At 33.4% G+C, this 26,980-nt stretch overlaps 1 protein-coding gene across 2 annotated transcripts in view; it reads right to left on the reverse strand.

Moving 5' to 3' along the window:
• Positions 1 to 26,980, reverse strand: part of LOC124359844 (beta-galactosidase-like) — a 97,595-nt gene that overhangs the window by 32,547 nt on the left and 38,068 nt on the right. The gene's annotated exons all lie outside the window — the stretch shown is intronic.

The following is a 26,980-nucleotide window of genomic DNA, read 5'->3' on the forward strand; positions in this document are numbered from 1 at the left end:
ACTAAACATTTTCTTAAGGACTTAAAAACGATCCTCACTCTCTCCCTCCCCCTCTTCACCTCTCTATCTCCCTCAAATCCTATTTATTTGATATATTTAAACTTCTTAATATGCAATATTGGTTGAAAGTCAGCGAAGCCTATCGCTTGATGGCTGAAAAATTACATTTCTATCTGTATTTATCTGACTGTCCGAACAATATATCGAACATCAACTCACCTATAGACTTAAAATTTTGCTTAAAGCTTCATTTTTATATTAGCGACACTGGGTTCGATTATTGTACCTTTCATCCCATGGGAATTGGCTGAGCGTTAGCTAATAAATTTCTACAACATACATTTTGTAATTTTCAATAAGGAGTTTTCTAAACATAACATTTTTTGTATGACAAATCACATGACAATATCAAATCATATTGATTTACTAAATCTTCCAACACGAGTATGCAATAATATTTTGTGGAATTTCTCATATACACTATGGTAAATCTGTGAATCAGAGCATAATGTTAATCATTGAAACATAGGATAAAAATACGACTCTGACGTTATCAGTTGCATCGTAAATCCCCGATTGGATCCGTTACAATTGGAATAGCTCTTTGTGTCGTCCATACGCTTGGTCTGCTAACAGAAATACTACCACTAAAATGCAGCGTAAATCTCCATAACCAATGGCAAACGCCTTATTAAATTATAACGATTTTTAACAAACAGTGTATTAAATACATTTAGTTTTTTTTTTAATAAAAAGTGGCGTATTTCATCAGAAAGTGATGGTTTACACAGCAGATACACCTCCTGCACATAAAGACCACGAACTAAGGAGCCTGCTGGTAGCGAAGCTGTTTTGTAAAAATTTCTGCTCCCTGGTGATAGCGCTTATCGCCGACAAACACGTTCCTTGTTATTTACGCTTCAATGGCCTTACTCGGTTCTGCCGTCTTAAATCATTTTTACGGCTTTCTGAGTGCAGCTTTGGAGATTTAAGTTTCTTGAATAGTGTAACAAATTAAACAAGTAAAATGTTGTAAGGTTTATTTGATGGGTGGCACTAATAACCGTTAGTAGGTTACTATTCAAAGAATGACAAGTATTCTTGTTATCAAGTTTTGTGGTATTATCTAGTTGTTTAATGAAAGTCCTTTATGCACTGCCTTTATGCCTTTATGTTTGGATTCAATAATCATCTGTGTACGATTATAAAAATTATAAAGGCTAGGAAGTGTAAGAGAACAGTAAAGTTACTCGTTTTACGTAAAGATGTATGTATATATAAATGTATTTTATATATTTACATTTTTTAGTATACAGAATTGGCTGAGCGTTAGCGAATCCTATCATTCGAGGGGTTAGAAAAATTACATTACTATCTGTGTTTCTATCAGACTGTCTGTTTGAACGGTATACAGTATAGAAATAAACTGACCCTTAGATTTGAAATTTTGCATGACGCTTGATTTCTATACTAGCGACACTACGTTTTATTATGGTACCTGTCACCTTATGAGAATGAGCGTCAGCGAATAACTTTATATTGGGCTTATGGGTAACCACGGTAACAACGATAAAATATCAGAATAAACACATTTGAAAGTAAACTGCATACAATGATATTATTTAAATCTGGCCTCTCTTCCTCAACCGTAACCCCAAACGTAACCTAAATTCTAGTATTTGTGATGGATTAAAGTTAAATGATTTTTCCTTCAAGTTATTTAAAAGAATGGTTCAGTTACTAGCCTTGACTCTTTACTTTTTGTCATACTCGTGCCTACACGAGACATGTTTTATTTAGGTTTATATTCATATACAAGTTTATAAATATATTCATATATTTTTATGTTTTCAAAGTAGCTACAACAAACTTATTTAAAACGCATATTAACCAGTGACAGGTAAAGTTCCCTTAGCAGAAATTACTTTTACAAAGCCCGTTGAGACCAATTAAAAGTTCTTTAATTGTATCCAGCTAATGGCTTTGTGACGTTGCTACAGCACTTTGTTTACTGCAACAGAGTCCGTTTGAACAATTGTTAATCCGTTAAACGAATTTAATGCGGCTTTAATCAACGCCACATATAATTTTAATTAACAGAACTTGATTACAGCTTCGAAGCTGCAAGAGCTTGCCATAATGTTAAGAAGATTAAAAATTGGTATATTGCTGTAGATCATGTACTGAGCAGTAGTGATGGTTTATATATGTAGAAATAAAAACTATTATTCGATGAATATAGAAATATATTATACTATAGAATTGGTTGTTTGTCATATCTGTTATGTTATAAACTCCACATTATACGGTTATCGTTATGTTAGAATAATAAATCGTAAACTAAAACTCTTTTAAAATTCTTTTATTTCAGATACATGTTTTGTTATAGACCATCTTCAGTGTGAACATTAACATCTAACTAAATAATTAAAAAAAAACTATTTAAACAGATGTTAAATTTATATGACACAGTTGTAATTTTGAATAGTATTCTGTGTTTACATTTTTTCAAAGATAGGATTTGTTTTATTTTTTAAATTGTTATTTAATATGTTGTGAGGATCTTTGTTATAATTTAGATAATATGTAATTCTTCTTTCGTGTTTAATTTTTCTCCTATCCTTTCGATATCCAAAATTTCCATGTTCTTTTCAATAATTTTGTAGTTATGTCCAGTTTCTAATAAATGTTCAGCGAAATTTGATTTTGATGTAGACATGTTATACCTTTTTGGTTTACTTTGTTTTCAATTAGTTTAAATGTATTATTTCTTGTTTAATAACTGATGGAACATTTTTGAATTTGTAAAGGTTTTTCGAACAGCTTTGTTTATTTTAGTATTGAAAGGTACACATACATATTTCTGAATTTCGTTATTATTAGGATTAGGCTGTATTGAGTTGGTTTTAAAGATTTTTCTTGTTTTTTCTGAATCATTTTGTCTACAATATAGGGTTGATATCCATTTTTGACAGCAAGATATTAAAAATGTCTTCAATTAGTTTAAATGTATTATTTCTTGTTTGGTAACTGACAGTCGACAGGTACACACTGAAGATGGTTTATACCGAAACACGTGTCTGAAATAAAAGAATTTTAAAAGGGTTTTAGTTTACGATTTATTATTCTATATTATATAAATATAGACTATTAAAACACTGATCTATCCAAATGATAATGTTTCATGCGCGAAATAGAAAGACATGGTATGTTTGTTTTATGTACATTTCGCGGTCGAAGGTCTTGCTGGAAGTAGCGAGATGGAAAGCAGATGGAAGATTTTTTTTCTCAAAATGGTTATGAATAGCTTTTAGAGTTCTTATCAACTGAAGTTTTTGTGGCTAAGTGAAATTTTATTTTATTTTATAGGACTTATGAATTGCATACCAAGATGCACGCTTGTTTCGTCAAAAAATGATGTCTTATCATGAGTTCAGCGTTTTGGAGCATTATTTTTAAGTCAATAGTGCACTTTTGAAAACAAAAGTAACAAAATTTATCCATGGAAGGATGGAAGTTCTACTTTGGCGTTTGAAAGTCATTGAGCAAGTTTTAACAAGTAACTAAAAGTAGGAGTACTCAACCAAGTATAAATTGTAAAGAATCTCTTCCAGTTACGTAATGTAAATTTATATTTTATTACTTTTTAAACTTATTATTATATTAATACTATAAATTGGATCCCATTCATAAAATTTGTTTGTTAGTTATGTTTTAACACGTTCTGAAGCCAATGATCAAGAGTCTAAAGTAAGCTGTTCGGATTATGTTAATGAAATATGAGGGGGTTCAAACTAATTTACTGAGGAAAAGTAGCTATTTCTCCCAAGATCTCCAAAGGTTAAAGACCTTCGAGACGGAAATACATAGCTAATAAATTACCATAGAAAATGTTGGCTAATAATAGTTAAAATTTGTTATTTGCAATCACTCTCACTTGGCATCAGCAAACTTGTATTAGTGTCTGATATATCTGTAGATTTTTATATTGAGATACTTTCACCAGCGCGCAAAAAAATAAATACGCCTAATGTTACAAAACAGTATACTTTGAGAGGCATTACTAGCGATTAATCTTTCCAGGTTAATGATAATTTTTGTGTGGATTCACCTGTGGACGGTCCCAACCAACCTGTATTATAATGGATTACTGTATATATCAATGTAAATTGGATAAATATAAATTTATTTTAATAAATTGGGTTACTATGCAAAACTAGAACTTCTATAGGACAGAACATTCTATACAGTATACATATGTTTAATGGTGGGTTTTTAACTATTACCAAGGAATGTAGCAGGGTATTCCTACTATTGAGGATTAAGGATTAATTCCTCTACAAAATTAGTATCTGATATATTGAAAATTAAAAAACAAAAATACACAAGAAGCTGTTTTTATGTAAATTTTATTTTTATTTATAAAAATAAAAGGCAAAAGAAAGTTATATACTTGGATTTACTGTCATAATCTATATAGAAAAACAATAGACGTTGATAACTGAATTAATTGAAAGTAGATTTAATAAGACGCTAATTCCAAACTGTGTGATGCTCGTATTAGGTTACTATTAAAAACGACATTAAATTAGCATGACGAAGATATCAGATTGGAGATCTCGAAACGTAGTGTTATTGATTGTTTTTTTATAACTGAACGGTTGCAAATTGAAAAATCTCGCTTCCTCTACAATCCGTCCATCGTCAAAAGACATTAAACAAAGAAGACATTAATATTTTATTAAACGATGTATGGTACTTGATACTTGAGTACCCTTAATTTCAACGAGTTTATATTGCAGAAAGGATTAAATTTTACCGTGATGCTGAACTTTTAGATTCATTGATTAGCGATTCTTATAGATGTTTCGAATATATCTAGAAATAAAACTACTCGTACGTTACATGATGTGAAATACGGAAGCCTTTGTCGGTTGGACCATAAGCACACGTTAAGTAATTCATTTAAAAAAGAGAAGAATAGAGGGTAATATGCGTTAAACCTGAATAAATCTCTTGGGTTAAGTAACAAATTGGGAGATTGTGGGAATAGGTTCTTGAGAAGATTACAGCATGTGGTTGGAATTATGGCCTTATTTCACGCCCTCCCTTTGTTAGAGCCTAATAAATAGTCTGTGGAAAAATTTTACTGGAGCGGAAAGCTCATGTTACTATCAGCCATTCTTTACATGACTCGATATAATTTGTATAAAACAAACTGTTACCTGCAGCATTGCACTTTATCCCACAGTTCATCAGTTGCTTTGGATACAATTACTTAAAACACAATTTTAAACTGCGAGATCTCGTTGTTCGGTATTTTCCGATATCTTAGTGTTTTTAATTTAGACAGCTGCGAATTGTGACATTAACTGGATGATGTAATATTTCATTAGCGAGAAACTATCAGAGCTGCCTACGGAACATTGCAAGATATTTTGTTGAGTCGTTTCTGATATTCTAGTCTTCAAGAAGCTGTTACCACAACAAAATGTGCTGTTTTGCAATAACATTAAAAACATAATTTTTCTAAAATAATTATATACTGAGATAAAAACTTCTGAAAAAATAAAAATTATATTCTCACATATATATACAATAAATTTAATTTACTGTATAATACGTATGCACATAAGTGGTAGTAGGAAAGTATTCCTTTAGAGTCTAAACATTCTCTCTACAACTATAAGGAACCACATGTTTTCTAAACGATGTATAGCTTCGGGAATGGTAGTGAACAAAATGCTACATCATCAATCATCTGTAGTCAATTTTCAATATTATAAAAAAAGTATGAGCTTATGCAAAATATAATTATGGCAATGTGTAATCGATTTTGGGTTTGGTAAATAGTTAAATTCATACCAATTAAGACAACTTCCCTAAATTACAAAAAACGTAGGAGACATTTTTCATCACCTCTCGTGAAATTGCATGCATGCATTGAAAGTAAAAATTTCAAGTAATCAAGCCCAAACAAAAATAGCTGCAGATAACAATGTGAAATATTTATTGCATTTATATGAGATAAAGCTTCAAAGAGTGACGTGTTTTTATTTGTTTAAATTGAATTTATTTAAGAAAAAATATTTTAAGAGATGCCATTTTCTTTACCTCTATTATTGAAAAATTTTACTTTTCCATAAATGATAAATATCATGTCACTCCCTGAAAATGAAATACGGATATATATATATATGAAAAAAATATTTTCCAAGCCTAAAATCAATTGTAAGCTTAACAAAATATTTAATTTAATAATTGACAAATAAACAACTCTTAAGAATGAAATCAAACCAGTCTCAAATTTAAGTCAAAAAAAGTAAAAGTACTAATATAGAACATAGAGAAAAAACAAGATCGTTTAATTATCTTCAACATGCTTCGGGCCTCACTACCAGCAGATCTGTAATCTATGGTTTTAATCAGCAGTTTCAGTATCTATATCACTACAAGGATCCAGCTACCTTTCTGGCATAATTCCTGATCAATCCTATCTCCGATCACATATTGTCATGTTCATCACTGGAGAAGTCGATATTACTTCTCTAATAACGAGTATAAATGCTATTATTCCTAGAATATACCACCAATGAAGTAAATCAATGCAACTGAGTATCGAGAATACCGACAGAATGTAACGAAAGAGGTAGCACACAGGCTGACAGATAGACGTTCTTTTAATTTTTGACGCTAAAATCAATAGGTCTCTTCTTTAAACAGTTGGGAAACTATTTACTAATTTTCAAGTATGTAGGACATTTCTACCAAGAGTTAACTCGCATACATAAAGACGGAGAGTCCTTCGACCTTTTCCCCTCAAAATCAATACGATTCTTTATTGGACCGAGATGAACCAATCTACCAAGTTTGAATTCTCCAGGGCCTTTGTATTAAGATTTGTTTATACAAAATAATGCACAATTCCACGATTGCAATAAGGTCGTATTGGTTTCTAAATAATAAATGCGTTTTTTTTCCTCGGACATTATAAAGTTACAGTTAAATGTCACCAGAACCAAATCAAATTTTGTCCAGATATTTTATATATATATATATATATATATATATATATATATATATATATCCCCCTTTACATATTCCCCTACTTGATTCATAGAAATTTATCCATTGAATCCGGCCTATTATATTAAATATATTGTTTAAGTTAACATCAAATATTAAACAGTAATATCTTCCCAGTTTTCTTTAACAAGAAAAGTAGGCTACAACTTCATTTTATAAACTTTGCTCTATAAATGCTAAACCAGTAATGTTGAAATTGCCACAACTTAACACATACTAGTAGTCTTTGTCAATGTTTGGAAACTCATTAAGACAATTTAAGTTATTAATAAACTTTGATTATGCTTACACTTATAACTAATGAATTAGTGTGGTTGTGTCAACAAAAACAATGTCAGTAATTATCATTACTAATATTAATGTAAGGTGCACTCTATTTGCTCAACGAATATTAATAATCGATATAGTGAAACCATTTTTAGTGTTTATGTTATTATTTTACTATCGATATATTACTGTACATATTTTTATTATATTACTATCGAATACTTTTGTTTGTTTATATATTTTTATATAGTTTTATTCGGTGAAACAGTCATTTAAAAGTGAAGAAGATTGTGAATGGTTGTATTACGCTACGCCATTTTGTTTACAAAGCAAGCTTTTTTATTTACAACTAGCTGTTTCCCGCGGCTTTGCACTTTTTTCGTAAACTTTGCCCGTGTATGTGAACTTCTGGTTTAATTGAATTATATTTACATCGCCGATGTAGAGTTTGCCTTGTTGCCACGATCAAGAAAATATGTTTATGTTTATAGCCATTGTGCACGTACATGTACTTTATTATAAAGTGGTCTAACACTCAAACTTTAAGTTCAATCAGAAATGTATCTTAAAGGCAAATATACATAATAACTTAGCGCCTTCAAATAGTGTTTGGCTATGTAATATACGTAACTGTCTCGTAATTGCAGTTTATAGTGTGCAGGTGTTTTGAAACCTTTTATCTTTTGCAGCGCCGCTTAGTGGTGAGTTACATCAATGGGCATAGATTATAAACCTTCACCGTGGAAAAATACGTATACATACAAATTTTCATAATGGTCTGTCTAATATTTTGCGATTCCATAAAGGACAAACACACAAACATTCATTTATATATATATATATATATATATATACTAGCGGGCCCGGCGCGCTTTGCTGCGCATTTCAATAATTTTTTGCAAAAGTTGCCCGCGGCTTCGCACGCAATTTCCCGTTGAAAACAGTACACTATATTCACTTATTCTTTTTCTATCACATTCTAAACATTGCTGAGATAATTGATAGTCGTTCCATCGTGAGCCTCTTGGGCGTATTATGAAGGTATGTACCATATTCCTGCCTCTATCTAGCTGTTACCCACGGCTTCGCACGCAAATCTTAAGAACCGAAGTCCTTATATTACTTAGTAAATTTTTTTTTTTACTATAATAAATTTTAGATTAAATTAGTTATATCTCCGATGCCACGATTGAGCTTGCTTTGTCTCGATTCTCGATCGAGAGAATATGTACACACGGAGTTTTGAGAACCATACTTCTGTCAAAAAAAACAACTAAGGTTGATTTTATAACATTCTTTATATTTGTAGCCAACGTAAGATAGTAATTATGATATCTGCATTACTCTTCTGATCAAGCATGAGCATGGTTTATATTAAATAAATATTGCAGTTAAAGGTGAATTTTTACGTCAAATTTGAATTGTATTATCTGGATAGTAAAGTCTATGTTTAACAGTGATTGCAAAAACAGTTTAAACAAAATTTGTCGTTTCTCTTAAGCTTACTCTATGCTTTAAAACTATAAGTGTAATATATGTTTACAAAGAACAGCTGATTAAAAATTTTAAAAGACGTTAACATATGTTTGCTGCAATGCATTTCTTATGGGTATTTCTGTAACCAGTGGGGCGGAATCCTGAATCGGGAAAGGGATGGGCATAGCTTATAAACCTTCTCCGTGGAAAAAATACATATACGTACAAATTTTCATCATGATCGGTCCAATAGTTCACGATTCCATAAAGGACAAACATACAAACATTCATTTTTATATATATAGATATAAGATATATATATATATATATATATATATATATATATAGATATTGTTTATTTGGATGTTTTATATTCAGTCACAGGAAATCTAGGTAATAGATATTGATTACATTTTTGGGGGAGTAACTTTGATATAAGAATAACGAATTGACAAACTATTCTTCCAATATACCATCCATAAATGCTCTTAAAATTAATTAATGGAGAATATTGTTGAAAACTGATTGAATTACAGCTTCTAGAGCAACTTGAATGATGTTTTACACACTCATTACAGCCTACCTATCATCAAAAGCAGGTGACAGCCATAAACCTTTACCCACCGCATCACACATGACTGTGGATAAGGCCCGTAAAAACATGCTTGGTTAGCCTCATAATTGCTGGACCGAAACACTTACAATGAAATCACTCGATATGATCTTTAGCATCGTTATTTTATATAATTTTTAAATGTGTTCAATAAAATATGTATTCTTTAAATGTGTTTGTTTAACTGCGATCTATCTAAGTCGCTGCTTCTGAAATATATTTTTATCTCAAATCTTTTTTACTAAACATTTATTTGAAAAGTTAAATGAATATCAAAGCAAAATTATTAATGCTCACCGTAAAATATGTCTAATATCAAAACACATACAAACTACACACATAAAAAAACACTAACAACACATAAAACTAACATTGATTTAACGTGCTTTAAGAGTTCATGCCACTGATGATGAAAACTTCCAGTCCACGTAGCTCCTGAACCATTAGAGATATTAAAAAAACTATCAAGAGGAAAAAAGTCTTATTTTTTAGAGCAAAAATTATAACAAAAAATACAGGGTGTTCCATAAAAGATTTTAAAGTTGGCGACCATATTGGAAAATGGCGGTTATCTTCAAAAAATTTGAAAGTGTATTCCTGAGTGAAACTTAAAATTTAGTAAGTTCCAAATTTAAAGTGTGTTGCTAAGTCGTGTAATTAAAAATTTAGCTATTGGATCACTTTAAAAAACTCACCCGGTATATATTTAATCTGTGACTTCATAATTTCAACACAATACAAAAATAGAATATCTTATAAAGTTACTTATACAGCTTTCTTCAAATAATGTTTAAACATGTGTTGTTATTGTTAAATTGGATTGTTTTATCTTCTGATGGGTTTGTGATGTATTGGTGAAATGCATAAAGCAGTGGCGGATCTGAGGTAACTGTTATTGTTATTGGGTGAATATATAAATATAATCTGTGCATGAATACATGGGTGAATATTTATAATATTATAGTAAAATATTATATTGTTCAAAAGTAAATGAAATGCATAAAGCAGTGGCGGATCTGAGGTAACTGTTATTGTTATTGGGTGATTATATAAATATTAAACTGTGCATGAATACATGGATGAATATTTATAATATTATAATAAAATATTATATTGTTCAAAAGTAAATATAAAGATTGTTATTATTCCTTCAATAATGAACAGGATTTCAAGAGAGTAGTCAAATAAAACTTTTTGTTCTTTACAAGCTGTATGTTAGGTGTCAAACATGTTTGACTTCATAAATTTTCATAAAATTTTGGTTTAAAACATTTAAAAGCCCACCATTTAGAAAAATATTTCCGATATATTGGAAAAAAAGTAACATCTTAATAAGTTATACAGTCCAAAATTACAATGCCGTAGAAGAAGCCGGTTCTGAGTTTTTTGTTTGTTAAAAGTACATGTAAAAGATGTTAAACGAAGCAAAATACACCATATATTGCAATAGGAATGGTTTTCTTTCTTTTCAATATTTTACTGTATACCGAATTATTTGATCTAATTTATTTATCTTTATGTATAGAACAAAGATCTAACCAATTGACTACACAATCTCATCGATTTAAAATTTGGTATATTTACTGTATTATATCTTATGGAATACTCATGGAACACTTAGAACATCAACGATTGAGAACATTACCAAGTACTTCATAAATAAAATTAATCTTCGCCATACATAAAGGTAATGGTGAAGATCCACACCATATTGTTGAACAACCAGAGACAATTCAGTGAAGTAGGACAAAGTTTTCCAATCTCAGTAATCCTAAGATACACTGGCTGGCTGGAAATCGTTGTGGGAAACGGAAATGATGTCCTCACAATGTTTCTGGCGATTCTTCAAATTGAGAAACACTATTAGTACGACAGAATATAAGATTTATTTTCTCATCTAAAGTACAACTAGTTCGAATAATGGGCAAAGTTCAAGCACAACTTGTAACAAGGTTGTTATGATTGACAAGTCAAGTTTCTAATCATCTATTTAAAACTTACAAATAGTTTCATAATTTATTTGATTCGTGAACTTAAGTAACCGAAGTATTAATATATAACACTTGTAATAAATATAAGCTGTATATATAAAGTAAGAAGAATGAAAAGAAAATTTCACTCCAGTTATTTCCGTTCAAAGCCTTCTTTATCCGTCAATAAACTCCATCAATAAAAATATCTTTTAATGCAAATGTATTCCTTTATATTATGCAGCACATACAATTTTAATATTTTAGGACAATTTACGTAATCAAATGGTTAAAAACATTCTTTCAAGGTTAAGCACCTCTTATTACAGTAGTAAAATTTCAAAAATACGTAGTTTTACACCTGAATCGTAGCCCAAAAATTACATACAATTGTGTTGGTGGACTAAAAATCCTGGAAGAGATGACGAAGAAATATTGACCAACGGACTAAGAATTTTCGAAGGAAGATCGTCTTTAAAACTAGATATAAACTACACAAGTGATTGCTACGAAATATGTAATAAAATAATAAAAAAACAATGAGAGAATATGTTAGCTACAATATAGAAAACAAGTGCATGATGATATTATATTATTATATTATTATTATATTATATTAAGCAAACAAATTATATTACTTTACAATGAAAGCTATTCTATAATAAAGAATATTCACTGTTAATGTATTGCATTTTTTAAGGATCACCAGTCAATTGTGGTGGATGACGACCTTGATTATGAATCCATCAAGGGTGCCGTTTTGTCACGTCACCGGTGTAGCGTTACAAAATACAAGCTTGTTTGACGTGTTGTCCACAGATTACACTGGACTTATAAATAAAATACTTTAAAAAACGTCATAGACCTAGACAATAGGCGGAGTCTTAGCTGAATTGCAAGTGTGACGTGAGTGGATGCAATACACTGTGCGGCGCATAATCACCAGTCAGCTGTGGTGGATGACGACCTTGATTATGAATCCATCAAGGACGCCGTTCTGTCACGTCGCTGACGGTGTAGCGCTACCAAATACAAGCTTGTTAGACGTGTTGTCCACAGATTACACTGGACTTACCAATAAAATACTTTAAACAACGTCATAGACCTAGACAATAGGCGGAGTCTTAGCTGAATGGCAAGTGTGACGTGAGTGGATGCAATACACTGTGCGGCGCATAATCACCAGTCAGCTGTGGTGGATGACGACCTTGATTATGAATCCATCAAGGACGCCGTTCTGTCACGTCGCTGACGGTGTAGCGCTACCAAATACAAGCTTGTTAGACGTGTTGTCCACAGATTACACTGGACTTATAAATACAATACTTTAAACAACGTCATAGACCTAGACAATAGGCGGAGTCTTAGCTGAATGGCAAGTGTGACGTGAGTGGATGCAATACACTGTGCGGCGCATAATCACCAGTCAGCTGTGGTGGATGACGACCTTGATTATGAATCCATCAAGGATGCCGTTCTGTCACGTCGCTGCCGGTGTAGCGCTACCAAATACAAACTTGTTTGAATCCTGAAGCGCTCGAAGCGTGACCGGTACTCGCATCGGTCGCTCTTGCTGCTCAGCTAGGTCACGTACATTCTTTACCATGTGTTCATATCTGTCGCTCATGTCAGTCGCGTCAGTCACGTTGGTCACGAAGAGATCTAAGATCATTGCGTTATGGAAAATCAAACTAGGACTCTATGAGGTTTTAGAGAGTTTCCCTTTCTCTATAAGCTGCTGAGAAATAATAGGATAGGTAAACCATGAAAGTAGTAATAAAAATAATAATATTCTTTATTGCAGGAAACAATTAACAATAATTGTATTGCAAGCGTCATATAGAAATAAAAGTCCTGTTTATAGAAATTTATCTAGAAGTAAACTAGAAAGTGTGTAGCTGCCCAAATGATTTGTCTATTTTTATGAATACAGCGTTTACAAGCTCAATAGCAGAACAAGAGCACAAATAAACAAGAACTAAAAGGGGGATTTCGGTTGTAGTGAAATAATAGAGAACTTAGTTTAATGATCCTCAAGAAATTATGACTGAACAGACTGTTTACTTACAGCGGTGAATCTACTCAGAGTTGTAAAAAACAATCTTCCACCACCTCGCAAATTTTATGACTATCAAAAACGTAAAAGAGTAATCAGTTTGAAAACATTAGGCTATCCAACTTGTAACCTATGTTCTATTGTATCCTCTCAGTTTCAAAACATACAAATACATTTTCATTGTTCACAGTTTATTATTAAGGATGGATAATTGGAAAGGATGATCTAGTACTAGAAACATTTGTTATCATTGTTGTTGCAATGACATGTTTACGACCATGGCTCTTCTAACTGCTCTGCAGGTATAAAATGTTATAATTTAAGATTGAGAATGGAGGAAGGGTATACGGGACGGTTAAACTGCACACTTAACAACACACAACTCTACCTTAGCGCTTCGCATGTCACCAACACACAACACTACACTTTACCGTCCAAGACACCAACCAATCCAGCGTAATTTCATAAGTCATGAAACTGAATGGGCAAAATAAGTAATATTGAAAGAACAAAAATATTTTGCAATCTGAGGATTTGGATGGCACACAAATTGCACAGTGGACTCTGGATATTGAACAGTCAAAACATGTCTTTCTGCGTACAGTATTCCACACAGCCTACTGTATGCAGGGAGAGCTAGGAATGTCTCGGATGATATCAATTTCTCCTCACCTAAAAAAAAAATATATAAAATTATAAAATTTTAAGATATAAAATTTGCAAAAAGTGTACCTTGCCTTACACAAAAAAAGTTCCGACAGTGGGTCACCCTTGTCACGAGCAAGAATTCTGAGCTCAAGTATTTCTTCATCTGCGATTTTCAGCTGAGGACTAAGCTGCATTACATTTTAACTGATTTCCAGCTGACCCATTTTCTATGAAAGAATATGGAAATAGAGTTAGAATTTTATGGAAAAATATAAAACTTTATAGGGGTAACAAAGTGCGGTTTTAATTTTAATTAAATTGCATCAAATTGGAGAGATGTTTACTGATATTTTCGGGTTTTATACGTACAAATCACTCCATTTTTGATTACAGTGATATGGTTTCAAGAGTCATTTTTGTATACTTTGCAGTTATTGAATGCAGTTACATCTAAGCTTGTTGATAATACTATATATTTTGAACAAATCCCTACCATTTAATTTGTCCATACGCAGATTTCTTAAGTTAATATCATACAGCCTTAGACTCACAACTCAGCTCCCTAAATCCCGTCATTTTCTAATATTTATGTTTCTAAAGATATCAATAAACTTGTATTTTCTTCTAAGGCATTAACCAAAGCTTTCTTTAAATTGTATTTAACTCTGAGCGTTGCATCTAATTCACTAACAATGCTAGCGATATGAGGTTTTGAGTCAACTAATAAATCACATTTAAATATGAGTGTTAGATCGTAGCTACTATCCCCAGAAGACCCCAGAATAGCGTGGTTATAATACAGAAATTGCACTTTGTTTAAATTTTGTTATTGACGATGGAAGGTTAAGAAGGTTAAGAACGGCTTCGACCTACTTGAATTTATGGTTAGATTACATGAATAAACCGTTCTACTCACCTGCCTTGTTTCTCAAAACTTCCAGCGCCGCACCACTTGTACAACTATCTAACGCCGATCGTATCATCCGGCGTGGCTCAATAGATAACGCTCCTACCCACTGACCTTGAGATCGCCGGATCGGGTCCACTTCTGACCGTCAACTTTTTATTCAAACTCTAGTCAAAAATATACTTTTTATTAAAATCTTTACACTGTCTGTGATACAAAAAAATTATTTTATTTATTTTATGTGCATAGTTTATTTATTGTCTGCTCGTCTATTTATTTATTATCCGCTGTTTTATTTATTTTCTGCTCGTTTATTTATTGTCTGCTCGTTTATTTATTATTTGTTTTCCTGTGAATTGTTAATTAGACTATTTATTTACTGGTATTTTGTCTTGTACACACATTTGTCTGTTTTGGTCGAGTAACTGTGCATGGTCTCACAGAACATTATGTCTTTTGTTTTATAAACAGTAAAACATTGCAAAGACTTGATATTATATAATCAGAATAAATACCGGGAGAGTTACGTGGTTAAATGTGGAGACATCGTCTGGCGCTGTTTGGGAAGGAACTGTAAAGCGAATGTTAGGACTGATAATAAAAAAAAACTATCATTTACACCGCTAATGAGACTCACAGTGGGCCACACCCAATAACCATGAGGGTCCTGACACCATCTCCACCTCCACAGAGACGTCTTCCCCTCGTCACGACTCCAAGACCTGCAGGATCTTCACCTCTTACGACCACATCTTCCAGCACACCCGAGTCCGCATCCTCGACTGATATTCCGCCTGCTCCCGCACCCACTTCGCCACTCCATTCCAGCAATACTCCAGCCACTTCATCACACAAAGCAAAAGGCTCATCGGAAGAAATCTCAACATTAAAAAATGAAATAACTCGTTTAAACAACGAAATGCGGGGTCTTCTAGACCACGCCATCGAGTCGGATATGCGCTTGCTAAAATTTACTGACCAAATCTTTGTATCAGACGCATCGATCTCCGATAATAAGGAAAATAGGCCAGCGACTCAAGACTGCAGTATACAATGTGATCTTCCTGTGAACGAAAGCTCGTCTGAACCTATTGCAACACGTACAATAAGTTTTGTACACAGACGTGTCTAACAGACCAGCGGGCAGCGTGGATGGAATTAGAAGAATCGGTGCGAAGTTTAAGAGGAACATTGGAAGGTTTGGAAGCAAAAAACCATTGTTTAAAGCTCCAACTAAAGTCCTGCAAGTGTGCTGAACAGTCTCGCCAACCATGGACTGTGATTCGCAGCAAAGCAGATACATCTCCTCCAGTAACAACTCAAAATAAATTTGAATTATTTCAAACAAAAAATACAGAAAACACCGACTACAGCTTGACATCAAACAGCAGACAAAATAAAAAGCATAAACCTCAAAAGCACCGGCTGCCGATCGCAAAACATACTCTCAACCTGCAATCTATTTTAATAAGAGGCAATAGTCACACTCGCCGGTTACAGAGCGGTTCCTCCGGTAGCGCCACCAACGTTACCGACGTCCCCTCCATTACCCTCATCTCCAACGCCTTTTCTGACACTTTTGGGGCCAGCGTCTTCACTGTCGTCTCCATCAACGTCCGCTCCTCTCACTCTGACGCATAACACCTTTGCTGAAGTTGTCGCTGGGACATCTAAGTCCAATTCAATTGCACAAACAACCAGCACTCAGTCTTGTTTAGTAGAAGGTCCACCTCTGATCCCCAAAAAAATTTGACTGACAAAAATAAAATAAAAAATTCTAATTTAAAGAAACACATTTCAAGAACAGTGTCATTTGTGCATCAAAATGCACAAATGGCTACGAATAAGGTGGATGAGCTTACTCTCATGTGCGAGGAGCTCAATCCAGACTTGTTAGTTGTGACCGAACACGGTTTTAACAACAATATCGAACACTTTAAAATTCTAAATTACCAATTGGCAAATTTTTACTACCGCAACTCCTTCAAAGGAGGAGGTGTAGCAATATTTCTGAAAAATGAGCTCTCCTTTACCCCTCTCACTCTTTCCAACCCTACAGACAAACACTGTGAACATACAGGGGTAAAACTCAAAACCAAACACTCTCATATTGATGTGATTGGTATATATAGGTCTCCCAACGGAAACGAGGAATTGTTTTTTTTCAATTCAATAAAATCTTGACTGACGTTGCAAATAAAACTCGCGGCTTCATAGTCATGGGAGACTTCAACATTGACGTCTTAGATGTCGATAGTCCCATGACAAGGAGATTAGCTGACTTGCTGGGGTCGTTTGACCTGAACTGGTCGGTTAACTCTCCAACAAGAGTGACGGCCAACTCAGCGACCGCGGTTGACAATGTCATCACAGATTTGACAGACGTTGAGGTCTTGGTGGTCGACACAGCCATTTCAGACCACTATGGCCAACAGGCCATCATCCATGGTCACGAGGCACCAAGGGGTCCCATCTCAGAGAAAACATTCAGAGATACAAGGCCCACAAACATAGCATTGCTCAACTTTCAGCTGGCAAAAGAAAGTTGGAACTTTCTGAATTCTAGGGATCCCCTTGAGCTGCAATTTCAAAAATTTGAACAAACATTTAATTTCCATCTAGAAGTGAGCTGTCCTCTAAGGAAAACCAAACAAAAACCTAAGAAACGAAAATGCACATGGATTACCAATGGTATCCTGGTTTCTAGAGAACAAAATTTATTTTTCTCGGAAATAAACAAGCACACAGTTAACGAAGAGTTCAAAAGATTTTTTCAAAAGTACAAACAAATTTATAGAAAAGTCATCAAAGCTGCGAAAGCCTATGATGTAAACAAAGCGTTGCTCACGTCGAAAAACGTATCAAAAACTCCATGGGCCTCCATCAACAATAAAAATATATTAACTGACAAACCGATTGAACTACAGATCAAAGATAAACTCATCAATGATACTTTAAGGGTAGCTGAGGAGTTCAATAAATTCTTTTCCTCTGTTGGAGCTGAACTAGGACATCGTCTTCCTTATAGCCAGCCTGTTCACATATCAGTGCCGAGTCCAATAGCTTCATTGGCTCTGGTCCGGGTATCAGAGGAGGAAATTGCTAGAGTGATACGAGGCTTCCCATCAAAACGGTCTAATGACTCAAATTATGTGTCAACATGGCTCGTAAAGCAATGCTCTAAGCATTTATTGGGGCCGCTCGAACACCTTATCAACCTCTCTTTTCACTCGGGAGCGTTTCCTTCCTGTCTAAAAATCGCTAAAGTCACTCCAATTTTTAAGAAGAGCGACCCTCTTTCAACTCAAAATTACCGCCCCATATCGATATTGCCGGCCTTCAGCAAAATCTTTGAGAAGCTCTTTCTTTCCCGTTGTGTGAATTTTCTTGACAAACACCATCTGCTGTCTGTAAACCTGTTCGGATTCCGAAGAGGTAGATCGACGGTAGACGCAGACGTGCGTCTAGTCGATGCGATAGTAGAGGGAATTGAAGGTCGAAGAGATACTTTGAGTATTTTCCTTGACTTATCAAAAGTGTTTGACTGTGTCGACCATCAAATCCTCATACGCAAACTGGAGTATTACGGGATGCGAGGAGTGTCGCTCAAGTGGCTCAAATCGTATCTCAGTGATCGAACACAATTTGTAGGCATTTCAGGCGTCAAATCGGGAGAGGAGGGTCTGAGCTATGTTGTTCCTCAGGGCTCCATACTTAGCCCTTTACTCTTCTTGATCTACGTAAATGATGTTGGTTCATCGGTACAACAAAGGCGACTCGTCCAGTACGCAGATGACACGACTCTCTGTCTCAACACAAAATCACAAAAAGAACTTGACTTGAAAAAATTACGTTCATTGAGCTCAACAGTGCAGTTCAACATTTCAATGAGCTCTACCTCAAAACAAATCCTTTGAAAACGAAATTCGTTCAATTTAGTTTGCGACAAACAGATTCAGATTGTAGTCCTACGGTCATGTTAGACGAAACTGAAATCACTGAAGTGTACTCAATGAAATTCCTTGGAATACACCTATGTCGAGGTTTGACTTGGGATTGTCATGTAGACTATGTTTGTTCAAAGTTATCCTCAGGCATTTATGTCTTGAGGAAACTGTCGGTAAGTGCCCCATGCAGGTACTGATGACGGGATATTATGGACTGATCTACCCGCACCTTTCTTACGGATTGGCATTGTTGGGAGGTTGCACAACCGCAAACTTTTCCAGAATTTTCATCCTTCAAAAAAAGCAGTTCGAACAATTGCAAAACTGCAATGGAGAGAGTCGTGCAGGCCAGCTTTCAAAAATCTAAAATTGTTGACATTACCTTGTCTCTAAGTCTTGGAAACGTGTCTTTTTTTCAAATCCAAATGCGAACACAAAAGAGGTAGTGATTTAGACTCTTATGCAACTAGATGCAGGGATGACTACCGAACTGGAAGACACAGGACGGTAGCTCACGAGCGTTTGCCTTCTCAGGCAGGAGTTCGAATTGTCAACAACTTGCCGAACTCGATTAAATGTGTCCCCATGCTGAAGGCATTCAAAGCTCGTCTAAAAATAACATTGATTACACATGCGTTCTACAGTATAGACGAGTTTATGGCACACAATTGGGAGACCTCTCAATTGGCTGACTGACCGGGGAAGTGGTGGATCAATTCGAATGAGTGAGAGAGAGTGAACAAAAAAATTGTATGTATGGAAGGGACTTTGGAAAATTTAGCTCGATATAATTGACGATTGATATAACATTGTTTTTATGTTCTATACAATAAATAATTTATTATTATTATTATTATTAGGTTAGACAGTATAACAGGATTTCGGACATTTGCCATCGTTCTGGTTACAAAAGGTATAAGACAACATTTCAAAGATTGGAACCTATCCTCTTTGTCCAAAAATAAACAACAGAAAGAAGAAAAGAAGGGAAAGATAAAAGGTTAAAACATACCAAAAAACTACTTGGAGTCTAGGCCAGACATTGTCACTGCAGAGAATGCAAGTCCCGAGCACAAATCACGAATACGAAAAACACAATTACACATCACATCGGCACGGACGAAAGTGGGATACTGATAAAGTATCTACTAATACCTCCCCCACCAGACGAAGAGGATAGATTCCAATCTTTGAAATGTTGTCTTATACCTTTTGTAACCATAACGGTGGCAAATGTACGAAATCCTGTTACCTGCCAGAAATGGTTCCATACAGATTTATAGCTGTGTCCCTAACTTCGTCATTTATTAAATTATATTTTTTTAACGCTAGGTATTTTTGCGCTTACGAATTGAATTTACTAGCACGCCTCGTGTCGTCTGTGTTTACGGAACAGCGCCTAACATGAACTTGAACACATAAATGTACTGCGGGTATAGTATTTAATAAAAACAGGCGTTTCTAATTCTAGTAATTTGAATGAATCCGGCTTAGCACTCAAGAGATAAAATCTATATATACGAGAGATGTATTGAGAAATATCTTACGTTCCAGTTGAATTCCCACCGTTGGTTGGTTCTTTACAGCTCAAAGGTTTGTGCGCTGATAAGAGGTACAATACGACAATAACAACTTTTACGAATTATATAATATATGATATAAAACAATGTTGGTTAGTAGGTCAATTAACTATAATAACACTGAAAACGTAATAAACTATAGTTCATAGCGATCAAGAGAATAAACTGCAAACAATAAGTTTATAATTATAATTGAAAGGTGGTTCACAAATAAAAGTTACACTAAAGGCGATATAACATTGATATATCACAGGAAAAATGAAACTATATTTCAGTTTATTTGTTACCATTAATCCTAATTCTAATAATACTGTAGATACAAAGTGCCTTTGTTTGTTTGCTATGCTTTCACGCGTTAACTATTCAACCGATTGTATTGAGATTTTACATGGACATTCTTACGGTCCTTGAGATGAATATAGGGCTATTCTTATTTCGAAAACCTCTCTGGGCTACGCCCCACTGATCTCTAAAGCAGCAAAAAATCACATATTGGTCTCTAAAGCTTTGTAGTATTAAAGAGCTTTTTAAATGTAATCATTCTGTGTAAACATTGTATTATGACAGCACGACCATTTGTTTAGTTAATTTAACCAGTATTTTCAATTTGTTTACATTTTATAGAGTGAAAGCATAACACAAGACATAAAACTTCAATACACCATATACGTCATCAAGATGGCTACCATGGTGTAATTGGGTGTATTGGCTCTTTACAGTATTAGTATTTTTCACGGGTATTTCTTACAATATTTTGTTGAAGTGTTTATTATTGTGCTGTGGTAAATATAACATTTTTAGTTAATAAAGGTTTATTGAGGGCCAGCACTATTTCTACCCAGAAATAATTGATTTTAAGTTGTACGCTGTGAACCACCATTTCTCCATATTGCACTATCATGCCTGATAACACTGAGCAGACATCAAATGTGAAAACTAGAAATATGTCCAAGTCCAGTGAAGATAACGATCCAACTTTACAATCACTTGATAAGAAACTCAATACGATAATTAGTGCTATTGAGGCAAACAGTACTGTTATCAAGGTTATTCAGCAGGAACAGTTGATTTGGCCACGTCAGTTGAGCTCTGTCATAATAACATTAAGGAGCTATCGGAGTCTATTAAGAAGCAAGACGCGAGAGTTGATATGTGTGTTAGTGAGGTTGATGGTGTTAAAAACGAGAACATTAAATTAAAGTCTAAGGTTCGTGATTTAGAACGGAAGTTAAATGATCTTGAACAATACTCACACCGGAAAAATTTAGTAGTGTACGGTATACCAGAAGTAAAAAACGAAGTGGTATTAAATGTGATTCAACGATTGACGATGGCAATAAACTTCAAAGACTGGTCCACAAATCTTGTGGATGCTGCTCATCGGATGGGTACAGTAGGCGAAGATGGTGAAAGGCCTATTATAATTAAATTTATCAGCCGACTGGACAAAGATGACTTTTTACAGAAGAGAAAGGCTAAGAAGCACTTACGTGCAGCTGACTTGGGTTATGCCAGTGAATCTAGTATCTATGTTAATGAATCACTCACATCACCAAATAGGAAGCTACTGCAGAAAACTAGAGAAGCTGCTAGGAAGAAAGAATACCAATATGTATGGACCCTTAATTGTTCCATCTACGTGAGAAAGGCTACTAACGATAAAGCTGTGAAAATTCTTACTGAAGCCAGCCTAGATGGGCTTTGAGTGGAGGACCCTAGTGTTGGTGTCATGTCATTTTGGTTTGGTGTTTATTGTGTATTTTTATATCCAGAGTGAAATATGTTATTACCAAAATGTAGGCCTGCTTATTTGTTTTATTCACTGCATGGTACTAGTTATATTTATACTAGGTTTGTTTACAAAGCTATTAGGTTAGACACTTTAAGCTTAAGCTTGGAACATATATTTAGAAGCTTGAACAATGCTAGTTGTAATGTTTATTATTATTATTTATGTATGCCTATCCTGAGCAGTATTATATTAATGTACAATATTTATACTGAAGTTAGTTGCCTGGTTGATATAGGCCTAGTAGGCCTGTTATATGGTAGTATTATGTGGTTATTACTGAGTGAGCCTTATACTGTTAAATTATATTTTCTATTTATTTTCTCCAAATGTGCTCTATGTCTAACACGAATAAGTGTAATAAAGTACTTAATATATACTACCAGAATGTAAGAGGGCTTAGGTAAAAACCTATTACTTTCAGAACTAATGTTATAGCTTGTGATTATCACATAATTGCATTGACAGAAACCTGGTTACTTCCTGAAATAAATAATGGAGAAATGTTTAATAATGAGTTTAGTATTTTTCGTAGAGATAGGGATACGCTAGTGACTTGAATGGGCAAGGGGGGAGGGGTTTTATTAGCTGTTAGGAATAATTGTTTACAGTCTGAGCATGTGTTAGATGATAGGTCAGAAGAGATGATATGGGTTAAAGTTAGGGATGGTAAGGGGTTTACTTTATTGATTGGAGTAGTATACTTTAGGTGTAATTCTAATTTAGATGCTTATATTAGGTTTTTTGAATTTGTAGAAAGGTTATGTAGTACCCATAAATGTAGAATTTGCATTCTTGGGGATTTTAATTTAATAATACTTCCTCATGAAGATTTAGAAAAAGGTGACAGCCTTTTTAATGAGTTAAGTAATTTTATGAATTTGGGAAATTTGTCTATGCATAATTTTATACCTAATCACCAGAGCAGAACATTAGATCTTGTTATTTCAAATTGGCTGGAACTGGGTTTGGCCTATCATTGTGACAGCCCCATTGTTAATGAGGACAATTACCACACTGCTTTATGTTTGGAAGCTAGAATGGTGCATTATGGTTGGAATAAATCAGGAAATAGTAATAACAGCAGCATTAGTAGTTATAATTTTAAGAAAACTAATTTTGTAGAGTTGTATCATGGTCTTAGGAACATTGATTGGTCCTTTTTGTATAATATTAATGATCCTAATTTGGCTGTGGACTTATTTTACAAAGCAATTTATCAAGTTTTTGATAACTGTTGTCCAAAGAGGAACAAAGTGAAACGTGGATATCCAGTATGGTATAGTAACGAACTAATAAATATTATTAAATAAAAAATAAGAATTAGAAGGAAGTTAACACGAAACTTTAATGAGACAGATTTAAGAGAGTTCAAAAGATTAAGGAAAGATATTAAATGTAGAATAAAATTGGATTATTATATTTATTTAAATAGTGTTAAAAGTAGCATCAATAAAGATGTGAAAAAATTCTGGGATTTTATAAGGAATTCAAGGAATCATAAGAATGCTAATAATCATATGTCAGATTATTAAAGGGGATAGTAACATAGCGGAAGCATTTTCTACATACTTTAAATCTACTTTCACTCCATCCTCTTTATCTGGAAAGTTCACTGCTCCTAGAACTTGTCTATCCTCCCTAGCCTTAGTTATTGATAAAATATTTGAGGGGGATGTAAGTGATGCTATGAAATACCTTAGTTGTAAACGATCTGCTGGCCCAGATAAAATCCCATCATATATTCATAAGGGTTGTAGTGAAATATTTGTGAAACCACTTTGTGTAATTTTTAACATTTGTTTAATTAATTGTTATTTTCCTGATTTGTTTAAATTGACTTGAGTAACACCTATTTTTAAAATTGGAAATTCTAAGCTTGTACGGAATTAACGCCCAGTTGCAATTGTATCAACTCCTGCAAAAATATTTGAGATTATTATTTGTAAAAAAATTGTAAATTTTATGACACCATTGATGTATGATAGGCAGCATGGGTTTCAAGCTAAGAAATCAATTGTTACAAATTTGTTAAATTTTACGGAATATGTCTTATTTCAAATGGATAATAACTCTCAGGTAGATGTAATATTTACAGATTTAACTAAGGCGTTTGATAGAGTAGATCACAGTTTAATTTTAAGTAAAATGCACAATTTAGATTTCTCGTCTAAGTTGGTAAATTTTTTTCTTCTTACTTTTCTAATAGGTTACAATATGTTTCTTATATGGGGCACAATTCTAGTCAATATTTAGTAACTTCAGAGGTTCCTCAAGGGTCAAACTTGGGCCCAGTACTTTTTAATTTGTTTATTAATGATATTGTTAACTGCACAAAAAATTCACAAATTTTACTGTATGCAGATGACCTTAAACTTTATAAAGTAGTCAATAGCCCTCAGGATTTCAACGCATTACAGGGGGATTTGGATGCAATTGTAGATTGGACTAGTAAATATGAGATCTTTTTTAATATTAGTAAGTGCAAAGTAATGTTATTTACAAGAAAAAAGATATCAATTTCGAATAACTATGCCATAAATGGTAGTAATCTTGAAAGGGTATTTGAATTTAAGGATTTAGGAGTAATTTTGGATCGTACTTTAAATTTCAATCCTCATATCTCATCTATTGTAAATAAGGCCTACAAAAATTTGGGATCTATTATTAGACAGTCTTCAAATTTTCATTCAATTTCAACCTTAAAAACATTGTATATATCACTTGTCCGATCAAATTTAGAATTTGCCAATATAGTATGGAATCCTTATTTTGCTAATCGCATTAATTTAATTAAAAAGGTACAAAACAGGTTTTTACGATATTTATATTTTAAAGAAACTAGTCACTTTATCTTCGATATTTCATATAATAAACTTTTAAGCATTTTTGAAATGGAAAGTCTTAAAAAACGTAGACAATTAGCGAATTTACTTTTTCTTTTTAAATTGCTGAGAGGTGAAGTAATGGATTCATTCTGCTTGTCAAAATTTAATTTTTACACTCCATCATTTTACAATAGATCCCAAAATTTGTTTCACATTAATTTTTCTCGTACAATGGTTCATTTTTCATCACCTTTGAATACAATGATGAGATTGCATAATTCTCTGCCTGGTGAGGTTGATATATTTTTACATAATATTAATCAATACAAAAGACTTTGTCAGAGGGATATAAACTGAGCTAGACTAACCTTAAATATACACATTTAACAAATATACTACACTACCAATATTTTTATTAAGATGTTTATACTTTTAATTACATACACACACGCGCGCACGCGCGCGCGCGCGCACACACACACACACACACACACACACGCACGCACGCACACACACACGCACACACACACGCACACACATGTTCTTTTTGTTATGGGTTATCTTGACTTTGTTAATATTTATGATTATTTATTATTGTTGTTATTTTGTTTATAATTTTATTATAGTTACGTTGTTATATCTATATATATGTATCTGTTATTTATCTTTAGGCTTAATTATCTAGTTAATGGGAACTATTTTGGTGGAACACTGGACTGGACTGAATTATATTTGAATGTGTGGATATTATTGCATGTCATCTTGATTTAAACATGCACAATGTAATTGGGTGTGTAACCTGTATTGTTGCATGTAAATAAAATAAATAAATAACATAAATAAATAAATAAAATAAATAAATAATACATGGAAATATGTATATTTAAGGTATTGAATTTGGTTTCTTTAGACATTGCGGGAATCAGTGGAATCACAAGAAAATCGTTGTGGGGACTTCGTACTTATTTCTCACTGATGAGGTATAAGATACTGATTAGGTATATAAATACTGACACAATTCCTTGAGTGCACCGAGGAAATAGTATGATATTGCGAACATGGGTTGGAAAGCAAGAACATGTACTTTACTGCATCATGTTTCATATTTATATATGGACGACAACTGTCATAATGTAACTATTGAGATGTGTTCGTAGTATTGATGTTGATTTTAGTTTTTAATTTTCAACAATAATATGTGTATCCGCACAATTTGAAAAATGCACTGTTTTGAATTCAGCCTCATTACACAATTATATATAGGTCTATTTATAATATCTCATAAATATAAAATATCTTGAAGCAAAATAGCAATGTAAAATGTTTTCGTAGGAAAGAGAATTAATTTGTAATAGAAGTCAAACAACCTGTATTAACAATAATGAATTAAGAATTCTTAATAATGAACACTGAAAAAAGGAAAGCTATTGTATGATCGCACCCTAACGTATCACACCACAAGTATTTTCACTAAAATAACTATGAACTTCGACATTGGATTTCTTCTAGCTTGGTCTAAAACGGTTTAAGTGTTATTGAAATCATGGGAGCTATTCAATAAAATACACGAAATGTTACATAGAAATTGCGGGCAAAGTCGCGGGTATTAGCTAGCAATTTTATAAATGTGAAAGTACCTCTGTTTGTTTCTTTTGCTTTTGCGTGTAAACTATTTGTCTGATTGTACTGAAATTGAAATTGAATATAGGCTTTATTTTCAAAACCCCCTCAGGACTATACCTCAGTGGGTAGCAAAAAGTACCATCTTTGTTTCTAAAGTTGCGAAATATTCATTAAAAGAGCTTGTCAAATG

Source organism: Homalodisca vitripennis, chromosome 4 (assembly GCF_021130785.1).
Source record: "Homalodisca vitripennis isolate AUS2020 chromosome 4, UT_GWSS_2.1, whole genome shotgun sequence".
Lineage (NCBI taxonomy): Eukaryota > Metazoa > Arthropoda > Insecta > Hemiptera > Cicadellidae > Homalodisca > Homalodisca vitripennis.